Source organism: Chenopodium album, chromosome 1, assembly GCF_948465745.1.
Source record: "Chenopodium album chromosome 1, dcCheAlbu1.1, whole genome shotgun sequence".
Classification (NCBI taxonomy): domain Eukaryota; kingdom Viridiplantae; phylum Streptophyta; class Magnoliopsida; order Caryophyllales; family Amaranthaceae; genus Chenopodium; species Chenopodium album.
This window is the reverse complement of record NC_137834.1, coordinates 41,893,901-41,916,113: the sequence shown is the minus strand read 5'-3', so window position 1 is coordinate 41,916,113 and position 22,213 is coordinate 41,893,901.

Here is a 22,213-nt window from a genome sequence, read left to right as displayed (position 1 = left end):
GGCTTGATTGAAATAAACAAGGAAAGCAGCATCAAGCATATCAATCAAGAAGATACTTGCCAAAGATACACCTACAGAGCAGGAAATAAGATAAATCAAGAAGATCTTATACATTTTGTTTAGGGTAAAAATACCCTAGACACGTGGACCAATGAGAGGAAGCCACGTGTCGAGCTCAGGATGGCCCACGTGGCCTAACATCCTCTTGACACTTAGCGCCCTCAGATACACCTCTGAAATTGCGGCCTTCAAGGGCCCAAATCCCTAGAAGCGCTATTTTACGGCGCAGCCCACTGAAAGTAGGTCAGGTGACCTAGATAGGGGCACGTTTTCCAAGGACCCTATAAATAGGGAGATATTTCCCACTTTGGGGACAGATTCAATCATTTATTACACCTGCATTCTCTCACATCAGAGAAAGACCTGAGCTTGGAATCCGAGCAGATATCTACCTAAATTTCCGTTCTCTTTATTTTCTCTCAAGTTACTAACTTGACCGTCGGAGGCGGAGCTCCAACCACCCGGAGTCTCCGTTATTTTGCAGGTACAGCTCAGCCGGATCAGACTTCGTGTTGTAACTCTCCCGAGGGACAAAAACACCCAAAACATTTGGCGACGTCTGTGGGGAGAGTACCTCGAAGATGGTTCAAGAGTATGTGCCACCCCCTAACCGTCTGGGCGATGACCCAGAAGTCTTTACAGACCATGAGGATGAAGATCCTCAGGTCGAAACCTTTACAGCCGATGACGGCTCTCTCAGAATCAAGCGCATCCGGCCGAGAGACACTCTGGAGCGGGGTGCCTCCCAGGCGGGTACAAGCCGACCCTCTGGGCAGCCGGAAGGGGAAACCCAAACGGCCGCTGGATCAGCCCCTATCACCCAAGACAAACTCATGAGATTCATGACAAGTTTCAAGGGTGAAATTAAAGAGTTGATCACCCAGAGCCGGGCTGGCCCCAGTAAAGGCCAGTCGGCCAAGAAGACTCCTCTAGAAAAGGGGAAGTCAGTCAGAGAGCGGCAGCCAACTCCTCATCCAAAGGAGAAGGCAGCCGGGACCATTGATTGGTCAAAAATTCTTCTCCCGAAGAGGAATACCAGCAACACCCGCCGGACTCAGCAACCGGTGGGAAGTAAAAAATCAATTCTCGATGCCCGGGAGATCATAAACTGGAAGAGAAACCAATCGCTGTCTGAGTCGGCTTCAACGTCGAACTTTCCAGACAGCTTCAACAACTTTTCTACAGGGAGTGCACCCTCCTTGCATGAGAGCCAGACAGGCGGTAATACCGTCCATTATGGCCCTCATATGATTGGAGTTGTACCGTACGTGCCTACTCAGGCTTACGGACAGTATTCTCCTCACCTCATGCAGCCGGCTCTCTTTGGAGGTCAGGCAGCATATCCAAATGTCCAGCCATTGGACTGGAAGCTCTGTCTGCTGCGCCTGGGTGAACAGCCTTCTGCGTTCACCTGGGAGATAACCGAGGCGGCCCAGCCGGCCAAGGTTAAGAATGTCTTGGTTGGTACCTATGACGGTACCACCAATCCGGAAGACCACCTCATGGCTTACACCAACCTCATGTATCTGCAGGGGTTGGATGATGCCACTTGGTGTCGGTGCTTCCCGGCTACATTGAAGGGCATTGCCCAACAATGGTTTGGTAATCTGCCAGCCGGGTCCATCGATAGTTTCAGGAAGCTCGCCTTCCTGTTTGCTTCCAACTTCTCAATGAACATCCCTGCTAAGAAAACAAGCCTTGATTTGAGCAATGCTAAGTAGGGAGAGAGAGAAGGGCTGCGCTCATATGTCAGGCGGTTCAATCTGATCAGAATTCAGATTCAGGGACTGTTTGATGAGGTAGCTTTTACAGACTTTTTCAAGGGTCTGAGAGACGGGTCGACCTTTAAGTTCGACCTAGTCAGAAAAGGGGCTTTCACCTTACAGGCGGCCTTGAGAGAGGCGGAGAGCTACATTCAAGCTACCGACCTCTGCTTGCCTGGTAACCAGTCGGACTCCAAGAAGTCCGACAAGCAGAAAGACAACCGGCCTGCTCAGCCGGCTAAAAAGAAGGAAGAGAGCAAGAAGAGAAAAGAAATCTGGACGGTTAGTGATTCTGACCAACCGTCCTAGAAGAAGAAGAAAGAGTAAACCGTACGTCCCCAAGTACGAGTTTAACAAGGACTGCAATTCCATCCTCATGGAAAATAAGGACTGGTTGTCCCTAGGGAAGCCGAATCCAATGAAAAGTTCCATTCAATCAAGGAACAAAAATAAATTTTGCCAATACCATGAGGAAGTTGGCCATGACACCAACGACTGTTTCAGCCTTCAAAGAGCGTTGGACCGTCTGGCTGACAAAGGAATGCTGAAGTCCTATATTTCTAAGTCCCCAGCCGGGGCAAAGAAGAAGAATAAGGGTCAGTCCTCTAAGACTACCCCCCAGCCTACTAGTAGCTCGGATACCGACAAGGAGTCGGTCTACACAATAGCAAGCGGGTTCTCCTTTGGTGGCTCTACCATTCGGGGCACCAAGAGCCATCTTCAAAAGATGGACAAGGATGATGATGAGCAGGCGTCTGCAAGCACCTCCTTCCCAGACGTCTAAATCACTGAATAGGACAGGGGCAGCGTCCGCCATCCGCACGATGACCCGGTCGTCATTGAATGTAAGGTTGCCAACCAACTAGTTGGAAGAATCCTTATTGACACCGGCAGCTCATCAGACATCATCAGCCTCCGGTGCTTGCAAAAGCTGAAATACAACGTCAGCAGCATGCATCCGATCACCCACCCCTTAATTGGTTTTGGGGGTGGGATGGTCTACCCAGCCGGAAGAATTGACTTACCCATCCGGCTGGGAGAGAAGGGCCAAGGATGACATATTGTCGTCAGATTCTTGGTCGTTGAGGAGTTGACTGCCTACAACATTATCCTCGGCCGGCCAACCCTCAACGTAGCCAAGGCAGTAATCATCCCGTCTCTCATGCTCATCAAGTATGAGAGGGATGACGGCACTATTGGTTCCCTGAATGGGGATCAGAAGACGGCCCGAGAGTGCTATCTCTCAGCCGTCGGAGACACTGTGGCCCCAGGCGGCCAGGAACCAATAGACCTTGACAAAGTCAAGGATGCCAACCTAGCGCCTGCCCCACCAGCAGCTGGGAAGAAAAGAAAGGCACCTCTGCTGGTGGAGGTGAAGAAAGAGAAAAAATAGCAATCATTGACCGGTGAACGGTCAGATGAGCTCCGCCCCCAACCGGCTGGTGAAAACATTGATCTTGTTCTGGACGACAGCCGTCCGGAGCGTATTGTGAAGGTGGGGACGGTTGCTCATGCTACCTTGGGTGCAAGCTTGCACCTTCTGCTGAAAGAATTCAAAGACATTTTTGCCTTTGAAGTGGAAGAGATGCCAGGCGTCAGCCCAGATCTCGTTGTCCACAAACTCGCCGTGGATCCTAAAAAGAAGCCCATCCGGCAAAAGAAAAGAAATCACGGCGAGGAAAGAAGTCAGGCGGCAGCTGCCGAAGTAAAAAAGCTGTTGGATGCTGGGTTCATTCGGCCATGTAATTTCCCCGACTGGGTGGGGAATGTTGTGCTTGTAAAGAAGCCGAATGGTACCTGGAGGATGTGTGTTGATTACACAGATCTCAACAGGGCATGTCCCAAGGACAGTTATCCGCTTCCTAAGATCGACAGTCTGTCCATTCAACAGCCGGGCATGCCTTGATGAGTTTTATGGTTGCCTATTCCGGCTTCCATCAGATACCCCTGTGGAAGAAAGATCAAGAAAAGACGACCTTCGTCACTAATTAGAGGCTATACTGTTACACGGTGATGCCGTTTGGTTTGAAAAATGCGTCGGCTATGTTCCAACGGATGATTAATACGGTCTTTATTAATCAAATTGGGAGGAATGTAGAGGCATACATTGATGACATGATAGTCAAATCCAAACAGCAGGCGGATCACCTTGCTGATCTCCGAGAAACCTTCACCACACTCAGGCGGCATAAGGTTATGTTAAATCCTAAGAAATGCGTCTTTGGTGTTGAGTCTGGGAAGTTTCTCGGATTCCTGATTGATCAAAGGGGGATAGAGGCTAACCCTGAGAAGATACAGGCGGTGATTGACATGAAGTCACCCCGCACTGTCAAGGAAGCACAGAGACTAACCGGTTGCCTGGCATCCTTGGGGAGATTCCTCAGCCGCTATGGTGACAAATGCCTTTACTTCTTCTAAGCAATCAGGAAGAAGACCAGGTTTGAATGGGGGGATGAGGTTGAGGCGGCTTTCCAACGGCTGAAAGAACACCTCCACTCTTTGTCAAGGTTTTGTTAGTCCACTGCCTAGAGAGGTGTTATACATGTACCTAGCCGTCTCAGATCATGCCCTCAGTGTCGTTCTCCTTGCTGAGAGAGACGGTGTTCAGCTTCCAGTCTATTTCATTAGCCATGTCTTAAAAAATGCTAAGCTCCGGTACCTAATGGTAGAAAAATTTGGCATTGCCCTGTATATGGCTTTCAAGAAATTAAAACTGTATTTCCTGGCTCATCCGGTGGTAATCTACACCGACCAGCCCCTCAAGCGGTCAATGTCTACTTTGGAGTCATCCGGTAGAATGTTGAAATGGGCTATTGAAATGCAAAGTCTTGAAATCACTTTTGAACCTAGAAAGGCAGTGAAAGGTAAGGCGTTTGCCGACTTCATTGTTGAAATGACACGACCGGTGCAACCGGATAATATTGACCAGGTTTGGAAAGTGTATGTAGACGGAAGCTCAACGAAGAACGGTTGCGGTGCAGGAATTATATATGAGTCCCCTGAGGGGGGACAAATTTGAATATGCACTGCGGTTTAAGTTTCAAGCCTCAAATAACGAGGCGGAATATGAAGCCCTGCTAGCCGAAATCCGCATGTGTAAGGCAGCAGGGGCAACTAAAATTGATGCCTATTCTGATTCACAGTTGGTCGTCAGCCAGTATGAGGGAGCATATGAGGCAACCCATCCGGCTATGATCAAATACCTTCAGGCAGTCAAAGAAGAGACTGGGGCACTTGAGGAATTCCGTCTTAATCAAGTGCCTAGGTCAGATAACAACCAGGCGGATGCGTTGTCCAAATTGGCTTCATCCGCCTGCTGTGACACTCCTCGGTCGGTCTTTTGGGAAGTTCTTGAAAAGAGAAGCATACATGAAGAGCCCATTGGAATCTTAGACCGAAGCTCTACCTAGATGGATGACATCCGGGCATATTTAGCAGACGGCAAGCTCCCTGATTCATCACAGAAGACAGCCGTCTTGAAAACGCGAGCAGCAAACTTTGAGTTGAGAAATGGAGAACTCTTCAAGGCGGGTTTCCTCAAACCTTTATTGAAGTGTGTTACCCAAGAGAAGGGGAAAGAAATTCTCGAAGAATTGCATGCTGGATACTGCGCCTCTCATATAGGCGGCAGGTCCTTAGCCGTCAGAGCTAGGCGGCATTACTTTTGGCCTACTCTTGAAGCAGACGCCAAAGAGTTAGTCAAAAGATGCGACAAGTGCCAAAGGTTTGGCCCACTACTTCGCCGCCCGGCTACTGATCTGACGGCAATCCACAGCCTAGTCCCATTTGCCAAATGGGGCATGGATATCTCAGGTCCTTATACGCCTGCTCTAGGCGGAAAGCGCTACATTTTGGTGGCTGTGGATTATTTCACCAAATGGGTAGAAGCTGAGCCGGTTAAGAACATCAAGGCAAAGGATGTCATCTCCTTCATCTGGAAGAACATCATCACCCGGTTTGGGGTACCTATGTCTATGGTGTTTGATAATGGCCCTCAGTTTGAGACCCCTCAGCTTAAGACTTGGTTGGGAGATCAGGGTATCTCACATTGTTTTGCATCAGTTGGCCGACCCCAAGAAAACGGCCAAGTTGAAGCCTTCAACAAACTCACTTCATACGGCATTAAGAAGAAAATAGAAAGAGCCGGTGGCTTATGGGCAGAAGAATTAATTCATGTCCTGTGGGCCATCCGGACTACTGCAAAAGGAGCAACCAGAGAAACCCCATTTCTTATGGTATACGGTGCTGAAGCCGTCTTGTCCCTTGAGCACTATGAGCCGACTCTCAAAGTTATGCTCTATGATGAAGAGGCAAATTGGGAGGCCATGCGGCTGGCATTGGACTCCCTCCCGGAACGCAGGGGCAACGCTGCCCTGCGCCATGAGATATACCGTCTGAGAATGACTAGAGCCTACAACAAAAAAGTACACAAGCGTCCCTTGAAAGTTGACGACTTAGTGTTACGAAAAATAGAGGCAACCGGTAGGGCCAATGAGCTGGGGAAGCTAACTCCAAATTGGGAAGGCCCCTACCGGATCTATGAATAAGTACGGGATGGCACCTACCGCCTGGAAACTCCAGACGACAGGCGCCTGCTTAGAACTTGGAATGTAGACAATCTGAAAAGGTAATACTTCTGAGAAAGTAAATTTTTTGTAAACAGTGAGTCAATTAATGAAAATTCAGACTTTGTTTGCAAAATTGATATATTGTTTTTTGATTATCCATTTGGGTACCACCCAGATGGATTCTTCATTTACCTAACTAAGTTCGATACTTAGTAAAAGGTTACATTTGTTTGACCGCCTGGGTAATACTCAGATGGATCCATTGTTTATTTAAGTTTGATACTTAGTATGATTGCATGTTCATCTGGGTAATACCCAGACAAGCTCGTTTGTTTAAACAACTAAGTTCGACACTTGGTGTAAATTCAATGTTGTAATAACTATTGGCCAATGCTGCGATTAAAAACTAAGCACAAAAACGCTTAGTAGCTATACAACCGGTCTCAAACTAGACCAAAAAAAGGCCAATATGGCCGGATGGTTGCTTATTTTATAAAACCGCCTGTCCCAACATGGACAAAGGCGTCCGGCGACACCCCTCCGGGTGCAATCGTCGTAGAGAACAGACTATTTGTCGGTTCTACGTACCCATGCAGACGACAAAAATTGAACGACCAAATTGGTCAACTCATAGTCGTCTGACCAGAATAATCTATGAAGAACGATTGAGTAACCGAGTACCGGATGCCCTGAGGCATCAGTCGGTCATCGGCTGAAATTCTTACTTAGGTTATTTATTCCAAAGTTGCACTAACTTCCCCAATTAGGGCAAAAGGTTATGTATAATGGCTACGTGTTAACCCCAGACGGAATATAACCGCCTGGATAAGAAGCTCAAAGCACCCGCTTTTATGGCCGGCTGTGCACTTGGTTTGGGGCAATCACCATTGTGATTGATTGGCCTAAAAACACTCCATACTTCTCCTAGTATCAAGTGTTTTCAAGCCAATCAATCAACTTGAAATAAAACCAACCACACAGCCGTCTAGGGGTAAGAGCACCCGGACTACAAACTGTCGCATGCTTTTTTAAGTTAGGCAAAATATTAATGAATTGCAAACATAACGCAAAATTCAAATCGAAAATTCAAAACACAAACAGGTATAAAAGAACCAACTGAGTCGGAATACTTCATTAATATGGCTCAAAGGCCAGAAGTTGTGTTAACCGGAGTTACATCCGGTGAGGAAACAAAAAAGAAAATGTTAAGCCAACCCCATGGTTGGTAAAAATACAACAAAACACGGCATACAAGCAGGTCAAGAAATAAAATGGCATACTGCCGCTGAAGTTTTGGGAGGCCCGCCTAAGGCTGAGGTGGATGCTGCTGCTCCGGCTGAGTCTGGTTGGTTTGGCCTTCGTTATGCTCATCCGCCGCCGGCTCCTCGTCATCAGAGATTTCATATCCCTGCTCAGCAGCCCAATCGTTGAAGCGCGGCGGTGGAGCATCACCCAGTTGCTGGGCATCAGACACCGTAGTGGCATAATCATACCTCAGCTTATAGACCTCAAAGTCTATTTCTAGGTAAAGGAGGCTCCAGGTGATCAGCAGCCGGGCCAGCTCGTTTCTGCTCTTGGGCCAGCTCGTCCGACTACTTGTTGCGCAGATTGATGAGCTCGACCCTCAGGCGGTTATTGTCTGTTCGGAGTTGGGCGTTCTCCTTGTCAGCATCTTCTAATGCCTTGAGATCTGATTTGGCATCTTTCAGCTGCTTATCAAGGTCATCAGCCCGGCTGTTAGCTTCATCGTTTGCAACCGTCAAACTCCGGATCAGCTCCTCCTGTTTCAACTCTACTGCTTTAATCTTTAAATTACACATATAATCAGAATATTTAGCAGAGTTGAGGTTTTTGATGGCCCTCCGTTTGGCGTCATTTACCTCTTCCTGTTTCCACCTGAAGGGGCCCCGGAGTCTGTCCACTCTCAGCATTGTCTATGACAAGAACAGCCGACTTATGAGTTACTTAGCAAAATTAAAGATAAATATGTTAAGGTTGTGGGATTCACTACCTCAGCCAGTTGGCCCATTATCCGGTCGAATTCCACAACCTGCAGATCAGGTATGGAGTTCTTCTCAGACCGGGTGAGGGTCCTCACCATCCGTTTTGCGAAACCCGCAAGATCCGGCTGGTCAGAAGTCAGATCTTCATCAAAAGGAATACTCTGTGAGATAGAGGCAACGTAGTCGGCATTCATTTGTTTCCGGCTGCAGACCGACCCTTTAGAAGGATCAACCTTGGTCTTGACTCTCATAAAATCAAGTGGCCAAGGTATTTCAATCCGTCCCTTACCTTGGGCTTCCAGATGCTTCTCCGGATTCTGCCCCTCCCCAGGCGTTGCCGCACCGCTTGCAACAATAGGTGGCTCGCCACCCTTCGATGTCGTAGAGACATCCGGCGCACTCTGCTGCGAGCGTTCTGAGCCTTCGCTCAGTTTTTTCAGCACAGCAAGGGATTTGCCCCCGGTCGTTGGACGATCGGATTGGGCAGATGATTGTGTATGGGGAGGAGGAGGGCCCTTCCTGGCGGCTTTAGCAGCCGGAGTCTTCTCCAGATCATCTCGTTGCCTTTTGAGCAGCTTGGAGAAGGATCGTGGAACCTTCTTGATAGACTCCTGAAAAATAAACAAAGGGTAAGTATACCCAACCGTAAAAGGAAAAAAAATGCAAACACATAAAGTTAGGCGGTCTTACCCCGCCTTTCTTGGAATCCTTAGCCTCGACGGCTGCCTTCTTGGCAAGTGCCGCCTCTTTGCACAGCAGCGCCACGGACTTAGCCGGTGTCTTCGCCTGGTCTACCATTCTCAAGGCTTCGTCTGCAAGAACAAGAATTTATAGTTACAGAAAATTATGGCAAGTTTGCAATTAAAATAAAATAACAATCATTCCGGATGAGAAGTATTCTACCCCTGGGAAACATGGTACTTAGCCCGCAGGCGGTTAAGAAGCACTCGTCCTTGAAGAAGTCCGGATGGGGAATCCAGTTTTTAGGAACAATAATGTGAGTCCCATCCCCCATGGGCTCTGTTGTTGTTTCAAAGAATCCCGGCTCCATTATTTGCTCCCGGGCCTTGGTAGATAGTGTAGGGAGAGGGCATTTACGTCCTAGAAGAGCCGGTTCAGCATTGTACCGGCGCAGTGTCCGGTTGTGTCTTAGGGTGGGGGAAGAAACCAAATAAAACTTGTCCTTCCACCCGGATCATTTGGACACCTTGTCCAGAGTCATCAAGTATTGGGGCAAGGTAGTCAGAGTATACCATGCCCCATGACCGCCTGGAGCCTTGCTCAAATAGTGCATATGAGCGAAGGCAGAGAAGTTGGGGTTCAAGTTTTGTAACTCGCAGGCGGCGATATAACTTAGGATATTCACCCACGAGTTGGGAGTGAGCTGCCAAACCCCTAGATCGTACCCCTTGAGGATTTTCCTAATCCCGGGGTGGAGGGGGAACCGAAGGCCGGCTTCGATAACCGCCTCGTAGCAGATGAAGTAGTCATCTGCATGCTCAATGTCATCTCCCCAGGCCATTACGGCATCAGCCGGAGGAACGATGATCTCCCAACCCCGTCCAAAGGGATGCTTTTCCTTGAAAGCCCTGAACCCACTATTAAGAAGGGCAATGTTACCCGGCAGCGTCCGGGTCCTCTTGGGGTTGGGGTTGTCAGCGACCTTGGGCAGCTGATGATAGTCAGCCGCAAAATTGTCCTGGTCAGAGCCGGAAGATTTGGCTCTTGATCCTTGGCCGGCCTCAGCATCGCCGGCTTCATTAGAGGAGGCGGCTCCCTCGCCGTCTACCTCTCTTACCCCAGAGCTCCCGGAGGTAGAGGGAGCCTCTTCGTCAGATCTGCTCTCCTCCCAATCCCTCTGTTCCCCTTCTGGGAAAACCTCATCGGCTGGCACTCTCATAGTGCGCCGGCTCCTGGACCGTCTGGCCGTCTGTTTCGTTCTGGCCGTTGTGTCATGCATAGACACGGAGAGGGAGGAATTCGGAGATGAGCATATTGGTTCCGACAGTCCAGAAGAGGCACCCCCTGTTCTAGACTCAGCCGTTCCGGGGGATCGGCTGAGTGTCCTAGGCAGTGTCGAGTAAGTGGATTGGGAACTCATTTATGTTCTCTAAAAAAGCTGGGAATACAGGCGGAAAAAATGATATTCAAATTGAAAGGGAGGAAAGCAAAAGTGGTACAGGCGGTTACCTCGCTTTTTCTCTGGAAAAGTCTGAAAACCGCTACAGCCGGTAAACCGGGTGTTGAACTACTAGCACACGGAAGCTTGAACTTGCTGTGACGCAGACGGGAGCAGAGAATCTCTCTCTAGAATCTCTCTTTCTCTCTCTAAAAAGTCAATGTGAACGTAAAGTGTGAAAAGGACGGGGGTAACTTTCTATTTATAGAAAGTGAAAGTGGGGGGAAAATTTCTGATTTGAAATTCAAAAATTTTACCCGTTACTGTTCACCTCTGATAGGTGGACACATGTCACAGGCCCCACGTGATATGCACGTGGGACCTGTGAGGGGCAAATGTTTAGGGTAAAAATACCCTAGACACATGGACCAATGAGAGGAAGCCACGTGTCGAGCTCAGGATGGCCCACGTGGCCTAACATCCTCTTGAAACTTGGCGCCCTCAGATACACCTCTGAAATTGCGGCCTTCAAGGGCCCAAATCCCTAGAAGCGCTGTTTTACGGTGCAGCTCACTGAAAGTAGGTCAGGTGACCTAGATAGGGGCACGTTTTCCAAGGACCCTATAAATAGGGAGATATTTCCCACTTTGGGGACAGATTCAATCATTTATTACACCTGCATTCTCTCACATCAGAGAAAGACCTGAGCTTGGAATCCGAGCAGATATCCACCTAAATTTTCGTTCTCTTTATTCTCTCTCAAGTTACTAACTTGACCGTCGGAGGCGGAGCTCCAACCACCCGGAGTCTCCGTTATTTTGCAGGTACAGCTCAGCCGGATCAGACTTCGTGTTGTAACTCTCTAGAGGGACACAAACACCCAAAACACATTTCAAAGATATTCTGAATATATTTGTAAACCCTAGATATCCCTAGGTATAAATAACAAGAATTAGACATTTTAACATTCATGTACGTTCTCATATACTTAAATATAAACAATTGGCTCTACTTTTATGTACGGAACTGCGTCCTTACTGAACAGGGAGGTCTATCCTTACTCAGTATTGTATCTCTAAACTCATCTTCTTTATATAATTGAATATTTACTACTTATTGATTTATTATCGTTCTTAGTTATTTTATATGCTGTTGGTAGAATGATTGTTATTACCCCTCAAACCTAGCAAATTATTAGATACCCTTATTGAGATTTGCCTAAACAATTTGGCGCCCACCGTGGGGCTGATAATTAATTAACCTACCAATTCGCCAAAAAACCAAGACAAACACCATGACTGGGCAACCAGTACCTTTTACTATTGCCGAAATTAATGAAGGAATGAACGCATTCCGCCAAACTTTAGACCAGCAGAAAAGCCAAATTGAAACGCTGCTGGCTCAAAAGGTCCAAACTGAAGCCAAACTCACCAGCCTTACCAAACAAAATGAAGCCCTTCGCAGCCAAATACAATCAGTTGCGTCTAAAACCGTTAACACCAGAAAGAGCACTGAAAGTATAGCCATGCAGCTCGACATGTCTGCAACCTTTCACACCCCTAACGGGGAAAAAGGATCTAACAACAGGGAAGCAACCCTAGATCTAGACTTTTTGGATGCAGGAACCCCCAAGAAGGACAATCAGGAAGGAGCCGAAGAGGGAAAATTAGAAAAGATGGTCAAGGAATACCTCAAGACAATCGAGGCCAAAATCGCCAAAATTCCTGGAATGCCAAAACCCATGGAAGAAGAGGCAGCAGATGGCTCTATAGAATCCCCATTCTCATAAGAGATCGCCATGGTAGAGGTCCCAAAGAGGTTCAGCACGCCCAATATGACCATGTATGATGGAACAACAGACCCTGATGAGCATGTATCCCTTTACAAACAGAAGATGATGACAAGCTCAATCCCTAGAGACATCAGAGAGGCTATCATGTGCAAAGGCTTTGGAGCCACGCTATCAGGTCCAGTTCTAACTTGGTTCATTAATTTAGATAATGAGAAAATTCGATCTTTTGCAGGAATGGTGAACCTATTCAAGGTCCAGTTTGCTAGCAGCAGAAAAATCGAAAAGCAGTCTTCAGATCTGTACCGTGTTGTGCAGAGACATGGTGAATCCTTGAGAGATTATCTTAACAGGTTCAACAGGGAGAAGATTGGAATACATAAGTGTGATGCTCCCACAACAATGGAAGCGTTCAGAAGAGGATTGCTAGACCATAGTGAGCTTTACAAGGAGTTGACTAAATATCCCTGTACAACCTTTGAAGATGTACACGCCAAAGCTATGGCTCAAGTCAGATTTGAGGAAGATGCATATGCAAGAAAGACTCCCGAGCCAGATCGCCAGTCAAGAAGGAACAACAATTTTCCTAGAAGGGATCATCGATTCAAGCCGTATCAGCATTCCCGCTTTGATGAGGGAACAGTCAATGCTATCGAAGAAGACTTTTTTGATTGGAGGGAAGATCCTAAACTCCCACCTAAGTTACATGAGTATTGCTTCAACGTTAACCCTGCAGGAGTAATTAGGACCTTAAATAAGATGGGAGATACTGTGTAGTGGCCCAGAAAGAGTGACAGGCCTGGAGAGAAGAAAGATTCGTCCAGATGGTGTGATTTCCATTCAGATATCGGTCACACCACTGATGAATGTGTCGCGCTCATAAAGGAAGTTGCATACCTTCTTAAAAAGGGCTACCTCAAAGAGCTCCTTCTAGATAAATCTAAAGCTTCAGAGAGGGAAAGAGAATCTAAGCAAGGAGGTCTTCCTCCTCCGCCTCCAATTGTAAAAACCATCTGTTTCATATCAGGAGGATCAGAAGTATGTGGCTTAACGTATTCAGCAGCAGAGCGGCATGCAAAGGAGAGTAATAAAGATCAACCTGACAAGAGGGAGAAATCCAAGATAGACATTCCCATCATGTTCGAAGAAAGCGATGTAGTAGAAGGCCATCATGACGGCCTAGTGATTTCACTCCCAGTTGGAAACTGCATGATCAAGCGAATCCTAGTGGACAATGGAAGCTCTGCAAACATCATCATGCTTGACACTCTGAAGCATATGAACATAGACGAAAAGAACATCGTCAACAAGTCGACAATGTTAGTGGGATTCAGTGGGGAAACCAAGAAAACAAGAGGAGAGATTACATTGGCCACGTACGCAAAAGGAATCAACCTACAGGTCAATTTCCTAGTGATTGACACTCTGTCTTCGTACAATATGATCTTAGGCAGACCTTAGATACATGAGATGAAAGCCATCCCCTCTACATACCATCAAGTCATTAAGTTTCCTACTAGGTGGGGTATTCAAGAGATTAGAGGAGATCCCAGGGAAGCCAAGGAATGTTACAAGATCGCACTAAAAGCAACATCTGCAGAAAAGAGTTCAGCATAGCAATCAGAGGGTCAGCTGGGCCAAGAAAAGTTAAGCATAACAGAGGAACAAGAAGCTACAGAAGTCCAGTTAAACCCCAAACATCCAGACCAAAAGGTCAGGATAGGATCAGAATTGAAGTCAGAACTCAGACAACAAATATATGACTTCTTAGAAGAGGAAAAAGATGTATTCGCTTGGACCCATGAAGACATGAAAGGCATCTCTCCAGACGTAATTACTCACAAATTGAATGTAGATCCACTACATACACCAGTAAAGCAGAAGAGAAGGAAATTTGCGCCAGAAAGGAACAAGATTATTAATGAGGAAATCTAGAACCTATTGAAGACTGGAAAAATCAGAGAAGTAAAGTACCCAGAATGGCTTTCTAATGTAGTAGTAGTCAGAAAGAAGAACGGAAAATGGCGCATCTGTATAGACTTTGCAGATATCAACAAGGCATGCCCAAAAGACCCGTTCCCTTTACCTCATATTGATGCCATGGTAGACGCCACAACAGGGCATGAGTTACTATCCTTCATGGACGCGTACAGTGGTTACAATCAAATCCTCATGCACAAGGATGACCAAGAGAAAACCGCTTTCATTACTAGTCAAGGATTATATTGCTACAAAGTAATGCCTTTTGGATTGAAGAACGCAGGAGCAACATATCAAAGGTTGGTGAACAAGATGTTTGAAGAGCAAATAGGAAATACAATAGAGGTCTACACAGACGACATGGTAGTAAAGTCCAAAAAGGCGGAAGATCACGTCAGAGACCTTAGACAAGCATTTGCCATCCTGAAACAGTACGGCATGAAGTTGAACCCCATAAAATGCACATTTGGAGTACAGTCAGGAAAGTTCCTGGGATACATGGTTACCCAAAGAGGAATAGAAGCCAGCCCAGACCAAGTCAAAGCCATCCTAGATCTAGAGCGACCAAAGTCGAAGAAGGAAGTACAGAGCTTAACAGGGAAAATTGCAGCATTGAATAGGTTCATTTCAAAAGCTTCAGACAAGAACAGAGCCTTTTACAAAGTATTGAAGAAGCATAAGGAATTCAAATGGGAACAGGAGCACGACGAAGCATTTCAGAAGCTGAAAGAATACTTGGCCAACCCATTGATTCTCTCTAAGACTAAGGAAGGAGAACCACTCCAGCTATACCTCGCAGTGTCTGAAGGGACGATCAGTGCAGTCCTCACAAGAGAAGAAGACAAGGAGCAATTCCCAATCTACTACGTAAGCAAAACCCTACTCAGTGCGGAAGCAAGGTATGCGTCATTAGAGAAGATCATTTTAGCCTTAGTTACTGCTTCAGTGAAGCTACGCCCATACTTTGAAAGCCACTCCATACGAGTACGCACCAACTACCCCTTCAAAGCTATCATGAGAAAGCCAAAATTGTCAGGAAGGATGGAGAAATGGGCCTTACATTTGAGTAAGTACGATATACAGTACGAGCCCAGGACAGCAATCCAATCACAAGCCTTGGCAGACTTCGTAGCAGACTTCAGCCCAACTCTTGAGGAAGAAGCGCAAAAAGAAGTATTGGCACTACAGGAATCAAAAGCTACACAAAAGTGGATACTCCACACAGATGGCGCAGCAAACATACGCGGAGTAGGCCTAGGAATAGTACTGACATCACCCCAAGGAGACAAGATAGCACAAGCAATCAGGTGCTACTTCAAAGCCACCAATAATGAAGTTGAATACGAAGCGCTGATCACAGGATTAACCGTTGCAAAGGACATGAAGGTACAACATCTAGAGGTAATTTCAGACTCCTTACTCATGGTAAATCAAGTCAACGGAGAATATGCAGCAAAGGATGCCAGGATGGTAGCCTACGTGGAAGTCACAAAGAGGCTCATTAAAGAGTTCAAGGAATTCAAGATAGATCAAGTACCCAGAAACTTGAACACTGAAGCACACGCACTAGCAAACTTGGGATCAAACATCAACCTAGAAGAATTTGGAGCTATCCCCCTAGTGCACGTACTTTCTCCAGCCATAGAGAAAGAATCGATTGTGAGCATCTACAAAGTTCAAGAAAACCTCACATAGAAAGAAAGCAGCAGCTGGACAGCACCACAGAAAGAATACCTCTTGGACATGACGAAACCAACAGGGAAAGTAGCAGCTCAAGCACTTGCTCAAAAAGCCTCCAAGTATTGCCTAATTAGCAATGTACTCTTTAAGAAATCTGCAGCAGGCCCCTTCTTACGATGCCTGGAAGTAAAGGAAGCACAGCAAGTTTTACAGTCTTTACACAGTGGAGAGTGTGGTAATCATTCTGGAGTAAGGAATTTAGCCAACAGAGCACTTAGAATGGAATACTACTGGCCCAGTATGAGAAAGGATGCAGCAGAATTCGCCAAGAAGTGCATAGCATGCCAGAAGCACGCACCCTTGACGCACAGGCCATCAGAAGAGCTACACCCAACACTGACACCTTGGCCATTCATGAAGTGGGGAATGGATATAGTAAAGTTTCCTCCATCATCAGGATAAAGAGTATACTTCTTAGCAATGACAGACTATTTTTCAAAATGGATCGAAGCAGAAGCATACAAGGAAATCAAGGATAAGCACGTCATATCGTTTATAAAAAGAAACATCCTAAGTAGATTCGGGGTACCAGCAGAGATCATTATAGACAATGGATCACAATTCATCAGCAATAAGACTACAAAGTTCTGTAAGGAATGGAACATCTCCCTCATCACATCCACACCTAGGTACCCACAGGCAAATGGACAGGCAGAATCAAGCAATAAATTCCTCATAGGTAACATGAAGAAAAGGCTGGAAGGTGCAAAAGGGAAATGGGCAGACGAACTACCCAACATATTATGGGCAGACAGGACAACCCCAAAAGGCGCTACAGGCCACACCCCATTCTCGTTGGTGTACGGATGTGAATCAGTGATCCCAACAAAGGTAGAGGTCCCCACAGCAAGATACGGGTTAATGACAGAAGAAAGGAATCAAGCAGAACTAATTCACAACCTAGACACAGTGGAAGAACTTAGAGAAGACGCAAGAATGAGAATGGCAGCATATCAGCAAGAAGTAGCAAGATCTTTCAACAAGAATGTCAGAACAAAAGTCTTCAAGTTGGGAGATTGGGTTCTCGGAAAGGTATACGAAAATACCAGGGAAATGAACGCAGGGAAATTGGCACCCAACTGGGAAGGACCTTACGAGATCATTAAAGTAGTAGGCAATGGAGCCTACAGACTCAGAAATGCAGAAGGAAAAGAGGTACAACGAAGCTGGAACGCAGCACACTTAAAGCTATATCATTTCTGAGGAGCGAAGGTACGTAGTTATCATTTCGATTTTATCTCTTTCTACAAAAAAAAACAAAAAAAAAAGAAAAAACAGAAAAGCACAAAAATCTCCAACAGCCAAAATCAGCACGAAAGGTACTCCTCTTTACTCACACTTTGTCAATTCAATTTATGATCATTACGACTACTGACTTTGGCATCGGAGGGCCGTTGGGGAAACCCACGGCCACCCCTCACATTATTCTATTTTGCAAGGAACAACACCTATACTGCTAGACAAGAGCACAACAGGTCATCACATGGCAAAGGTTAATCATCCTTGCAAGGAACAAACCAACTGTCCTCACAGAAGAAGCAAACACATGTAAGCAACACTACATTCATATTACAACTGTAATACAACTGTAATACAACTGCAATACAACTGCAATACGACCGTAAGACAGAAATGATACAGTAAGAAACATAAATACAGATCAACATAGCAAAAGAGGCAGAATTACTTAGTTGCAAAGCAACAAAACAGACAAATTATCCGGCTACAAAAGTGTAGCACAAAGACAAAATAAAAATTATCCAACTGCACTAAGGTAGTAAAAACAAACATCCTTCTTTAAGGTGACACAGCACCATTGAAACTAATTCTCATCCATGTTATCAGCAGGGACCACTTCCTTAGCAACAGGCTTTGTACTCTCCGGGACATCCCTGACCTCGGCGTTGTGAGGAGATTTCACTTCCTCATCAGCATAGCTCAGCAACAATGTGCCAGGAGCAGCAGTCCCTGCAGGAAATGCAACCCCAAAAGCAGCCTTATCAGCATCATAATCCCAGGCCTCATGCTTTTCTTGCTGAAACTCCTCCATCATTTCAAGACGAGCTTTCCCAAAGTAATACGCTGCAGCATCAACAACCTCGTTTCCAGCCTCCTTCAAGGTCCTCTTCAGCCCATCACGTTCAGTAATGCATTCCCTATGCCTAGCACGTTCAGTCTTCAGAGCATCAGTAGCAGCCTTGTACTTGTCAGAAAGAGCATCACGCTCCTTCTTCATAGCCTCATACACTTGAGTAAACTCTGACACCTTGCCTAGTACGCCCAAACAAGACTGAAGGCTCTGCATGATACGGAATCAAGTAAGAGATGCGCAATCCGATATAACCATGTTTATTAAATTTTTGTTTTTTTTTTCGGAGTATACCATACCTGGAAAGACTGCACAGCAGCCTCTTGAGAAAGGTCAGCGAAAGTCTGCGAGGACTGGCGATCCTTGAAGGACGGAAACAATAGGGTATCCACATGCGGAGCCAAGGAATCAAAAGAGAAATCAGCAGCATCAACATCAATAGGTACCTCCAACTTCCTCTTAAGGCCAGTGCGAGGTGGAGGTGGAGGAGGACCGCTCTTTGGAGCTACCGTTTTAAGAGGAACAACCTCAGTAGTTTGAGGACAGGAGCGATGTTTAAGGCGGCCTAAGAGAGAGGACGAGCTAAGAAGGTCATGAGACCTTAGTGACCTTGAAGTATCTACAAGGAACATGGCAGGATTCAAAAGAGGATACAACAAGGAACATAACAAATGCATACAACAAGGAACATAACAAACATACTCAACAAGGTACATAACCACCTCAGAAAGGACAAACAAATTGAGAACCAAGTAAATCATTAACAAGGGCGAAACAAATTTGCAACAGGATACATCTACAGGGAACAACACAACAAAAATCGCAAGCACATTAGAAAAATGAAGAACATACCTTGAGACATAGTTGGGGCAACTTTCTGCTCAGAATCAGAATCGTCCAAGGACTTGATCAGGATAACCGCTTCTGACTGCGTCAATTTGATGAAAGATCTCTCGTCTGCACTCAACTCGTACAACTTGTCTATCAGGGACGGAGACTGAGAACGCTGCTTCAATTTACTCACTGCAACCATCAAGCAAATAAGCCCAAATCAACAAAGAAGGAGAGCAAAACACAAGAAAATGAGAAAACAAAATACCTTCAGCCTCAATAGTGTCAATTAAAAAGTCACAATCACCACCCAACGAATCAATCCTCACAAAGAAGAACTTGTGATACCACTTCTTGTCAAACGCCTTCTCCAAGTCAGTCACCAAAGGACCAACACCATCCTTCAAACGAAGACCAACCCGACCCTTACCACTGGTCCTAATAGTATAAGGATAACACAAATCCCTCACATCAAGTTCTAAACCCAATTTCGCACTCAGCAAATCCAAAATTCTCAAAACCCTCCAAGTTTGGGGGCAATAACTGACAAGGTGAAACCCTAACCCTAGAGAGAAATTGACGAACAAGAGGAGAAAAAGGGAAAGTATGCCCAATTGCAAAGGGATACTCAAAGAAGCACACCCAACCAGGGGCAGTCCAGTCAGCCCTCTCCCTAGAAGATGGGATTTTCACCACAACCCCATCAGGGAATCACGCAACAGCAGAGATGCTCTGAATTTCTTCTTTCGTTATGGTGGAAGGATAAACATCCTTAGCAGGGAATACGTTCTACGCCACCAAAGACGGCTTCTTCACACCCTCATCCACCCCAGCAAACACCACTTTTACATGATCACCCATCACAAAACAAAAAGAAAACAACGAAGTAAAGAAACAGAGGAAACAGAGAAGAGAGAGAAAATACCTGGTGAAAACTGAAATTGGGGCAAAGCAATGAAGTGATTAGACAAGAGCCTGCACACCCAATAAATACCAAAAAAAGAAATAAATCGCCGTGAATGGTTATCGAGGAAGTTGCTTTAAAACTGCCATCACGTTTCCTATTTTGCTAACCGTTGAAATAATTTCTGAAAAATTCAAAATCCTTCCAACGGCTTTTTAGGTAATTTTCACTTCCAAATACTTGAAAATAAAAATTAGGGGCAATTGTTGGGCCCGTATTATCACACGACCCATTGTACTTAGGGCACCAATCCAAGGCCAATAAATCAGCAAGAATACGCAAAACGGCTTGATTGAAATAAACAAGGAAAGCAACATGAAGCATATCAATCAAGAAGATACTTGCCAAAGATACACCTACAGAGCAGGAAACAAGATAAATCAAGAAAATCTTATACATTTCAAAGATATTCTGAATATATTTGTAAACCCTAGAGATCCCTAGGTATAAATAAGAAGAATTAGACATTTTAACATTCATGTACGTTCGCATATACTTAAATATAAACAATTGGCTCTACTTTTATCTACGGAACTGCGTCCTTACTGAACAGGGAGGCCTATCCTTACTCAATATTGTATCTCTAAACTCATCTTCTTTATATAATTGAATATTTACTGCTTACTTATTGATTTATTATCGTTCTTAGTTATTTTATATGCTGTTGGTAGAATGATTGTTATTACCCCTCAAACCCAGCAAATTCTTAGATACCCTTATTGAGATTTGCCTAAACACCACCTTCGCACCACCCTCCAGCCGAATAAATCACTCCCTGCTACGCCACCTTTCTCCACCGCAATAGCCACTCCAGCCAGCACCAATTACGCCGCAACAACCACCACCTTTCGCACTTCCAATTAAAGTCGTTGATCTTGATTAATTTGGTAATCAAATGGTTGTGATGGTGCGTGAGAAGCATGGGATAATTTCCCATTTAAGTGCAGCGAAGTATGGAGCTTGATAATCGAAAATTTGTAATGGTGTGTGATTGGTGATGCGCAAAGCAGGGGATAATTTTCCATTTACAAGAGCAGCAATTATCGAATCAGTGGAGTTCATTTTCCCCTTTTAATTTTGATTTGTTTTTTTTTATTGTTCTTTCCTTTAATTCTTTTAGTTTCCTTTTATTATTATTATTTTTCTTTTTCTTTTCTTTTCCTTTCTTATTTATTTTATTTTCTTTTTCTTTTTTTTTTATTTTCTTTTTCTCTATAATTTTCTTTTAACCTTGTAATTATAAATACCCATTTTTGGGTTAGAGAGAGAAACAATTAGAAATACAATTACAATTAGAATTAGAATTAGGCCACATATTTCTTAGCTTAGTTGAGAGCTTCTCTCTCTAGATCTAGGGTTAGTTTTAGGAGTAGATTTTAGAGAGAGAAAGTGAGGAATTTAAATGGCTATTTGAGAGGTTGAAGATTCAAGATGACAATTGTATTGAAGATCTCCATTATCAATCAATGAAGATTTCTCACTCTCGCTCCTCTTTATTGCTTTATTCAATTTCATGTTTGTTTGAATTGATTTTGATGTTTAATGCTTTATTAGTGTAATTGTTCTTGATATATTGTTGATTCTTGATTTCTTTAGTTGATTGTTGTTAAATGATGATATTTGAGTAGTTGTTGGCTAGGAATAGGGTGAAACTTGTATGATTGATTAATTGTGATTAATTTGGGAATTATGTTGATTGATTGTTGAGATTAAAGTGATTAATGAAGGTTTGCATGTGTGTACTTCGATTAGGCCTTGAGAATTATGCTAGATTGCATTATAATTGCTAATGACACGAACAATTGATTTAGGAATTGCAATTATCGATTGGTTTTGATTGGGATTCTCTTAGTTTGTTATTCATAGTGAACCCTAGCTTAACAATGAGGAGATAGCTCTTGATTCCAAATGATAGCTCTTATCATTAGTCTTCACAACCTTTGATTGGCATGATCTTTCCAAGTTGTTGCATTTGACATGATTAATTGTTAATCCCCGTTCCTAGTGTTTTATTTCCTTGGTTACTTGTTTTGTTAGTTGTTAGTATTCTATCTTACCTTCGATTTCGACCGCTTAGGCGCATAATTGAAAGTGCTTGAACATTACCGTTCTTTTGGGTTCGACCCTTGACTTTTCTATATACTCCTATTTAGGTTTGTTAAGTGTTTATAAATTTAGTTTGACCGAGGGAATATTAGATAACGACCTAGTCTTTGTGTATACTTTTCTTTTATTTGATTTTTGTTTGTTTTGTGAAAATAATAATAATAATAATAATAATAATAATAATAATAATAATAATAATAA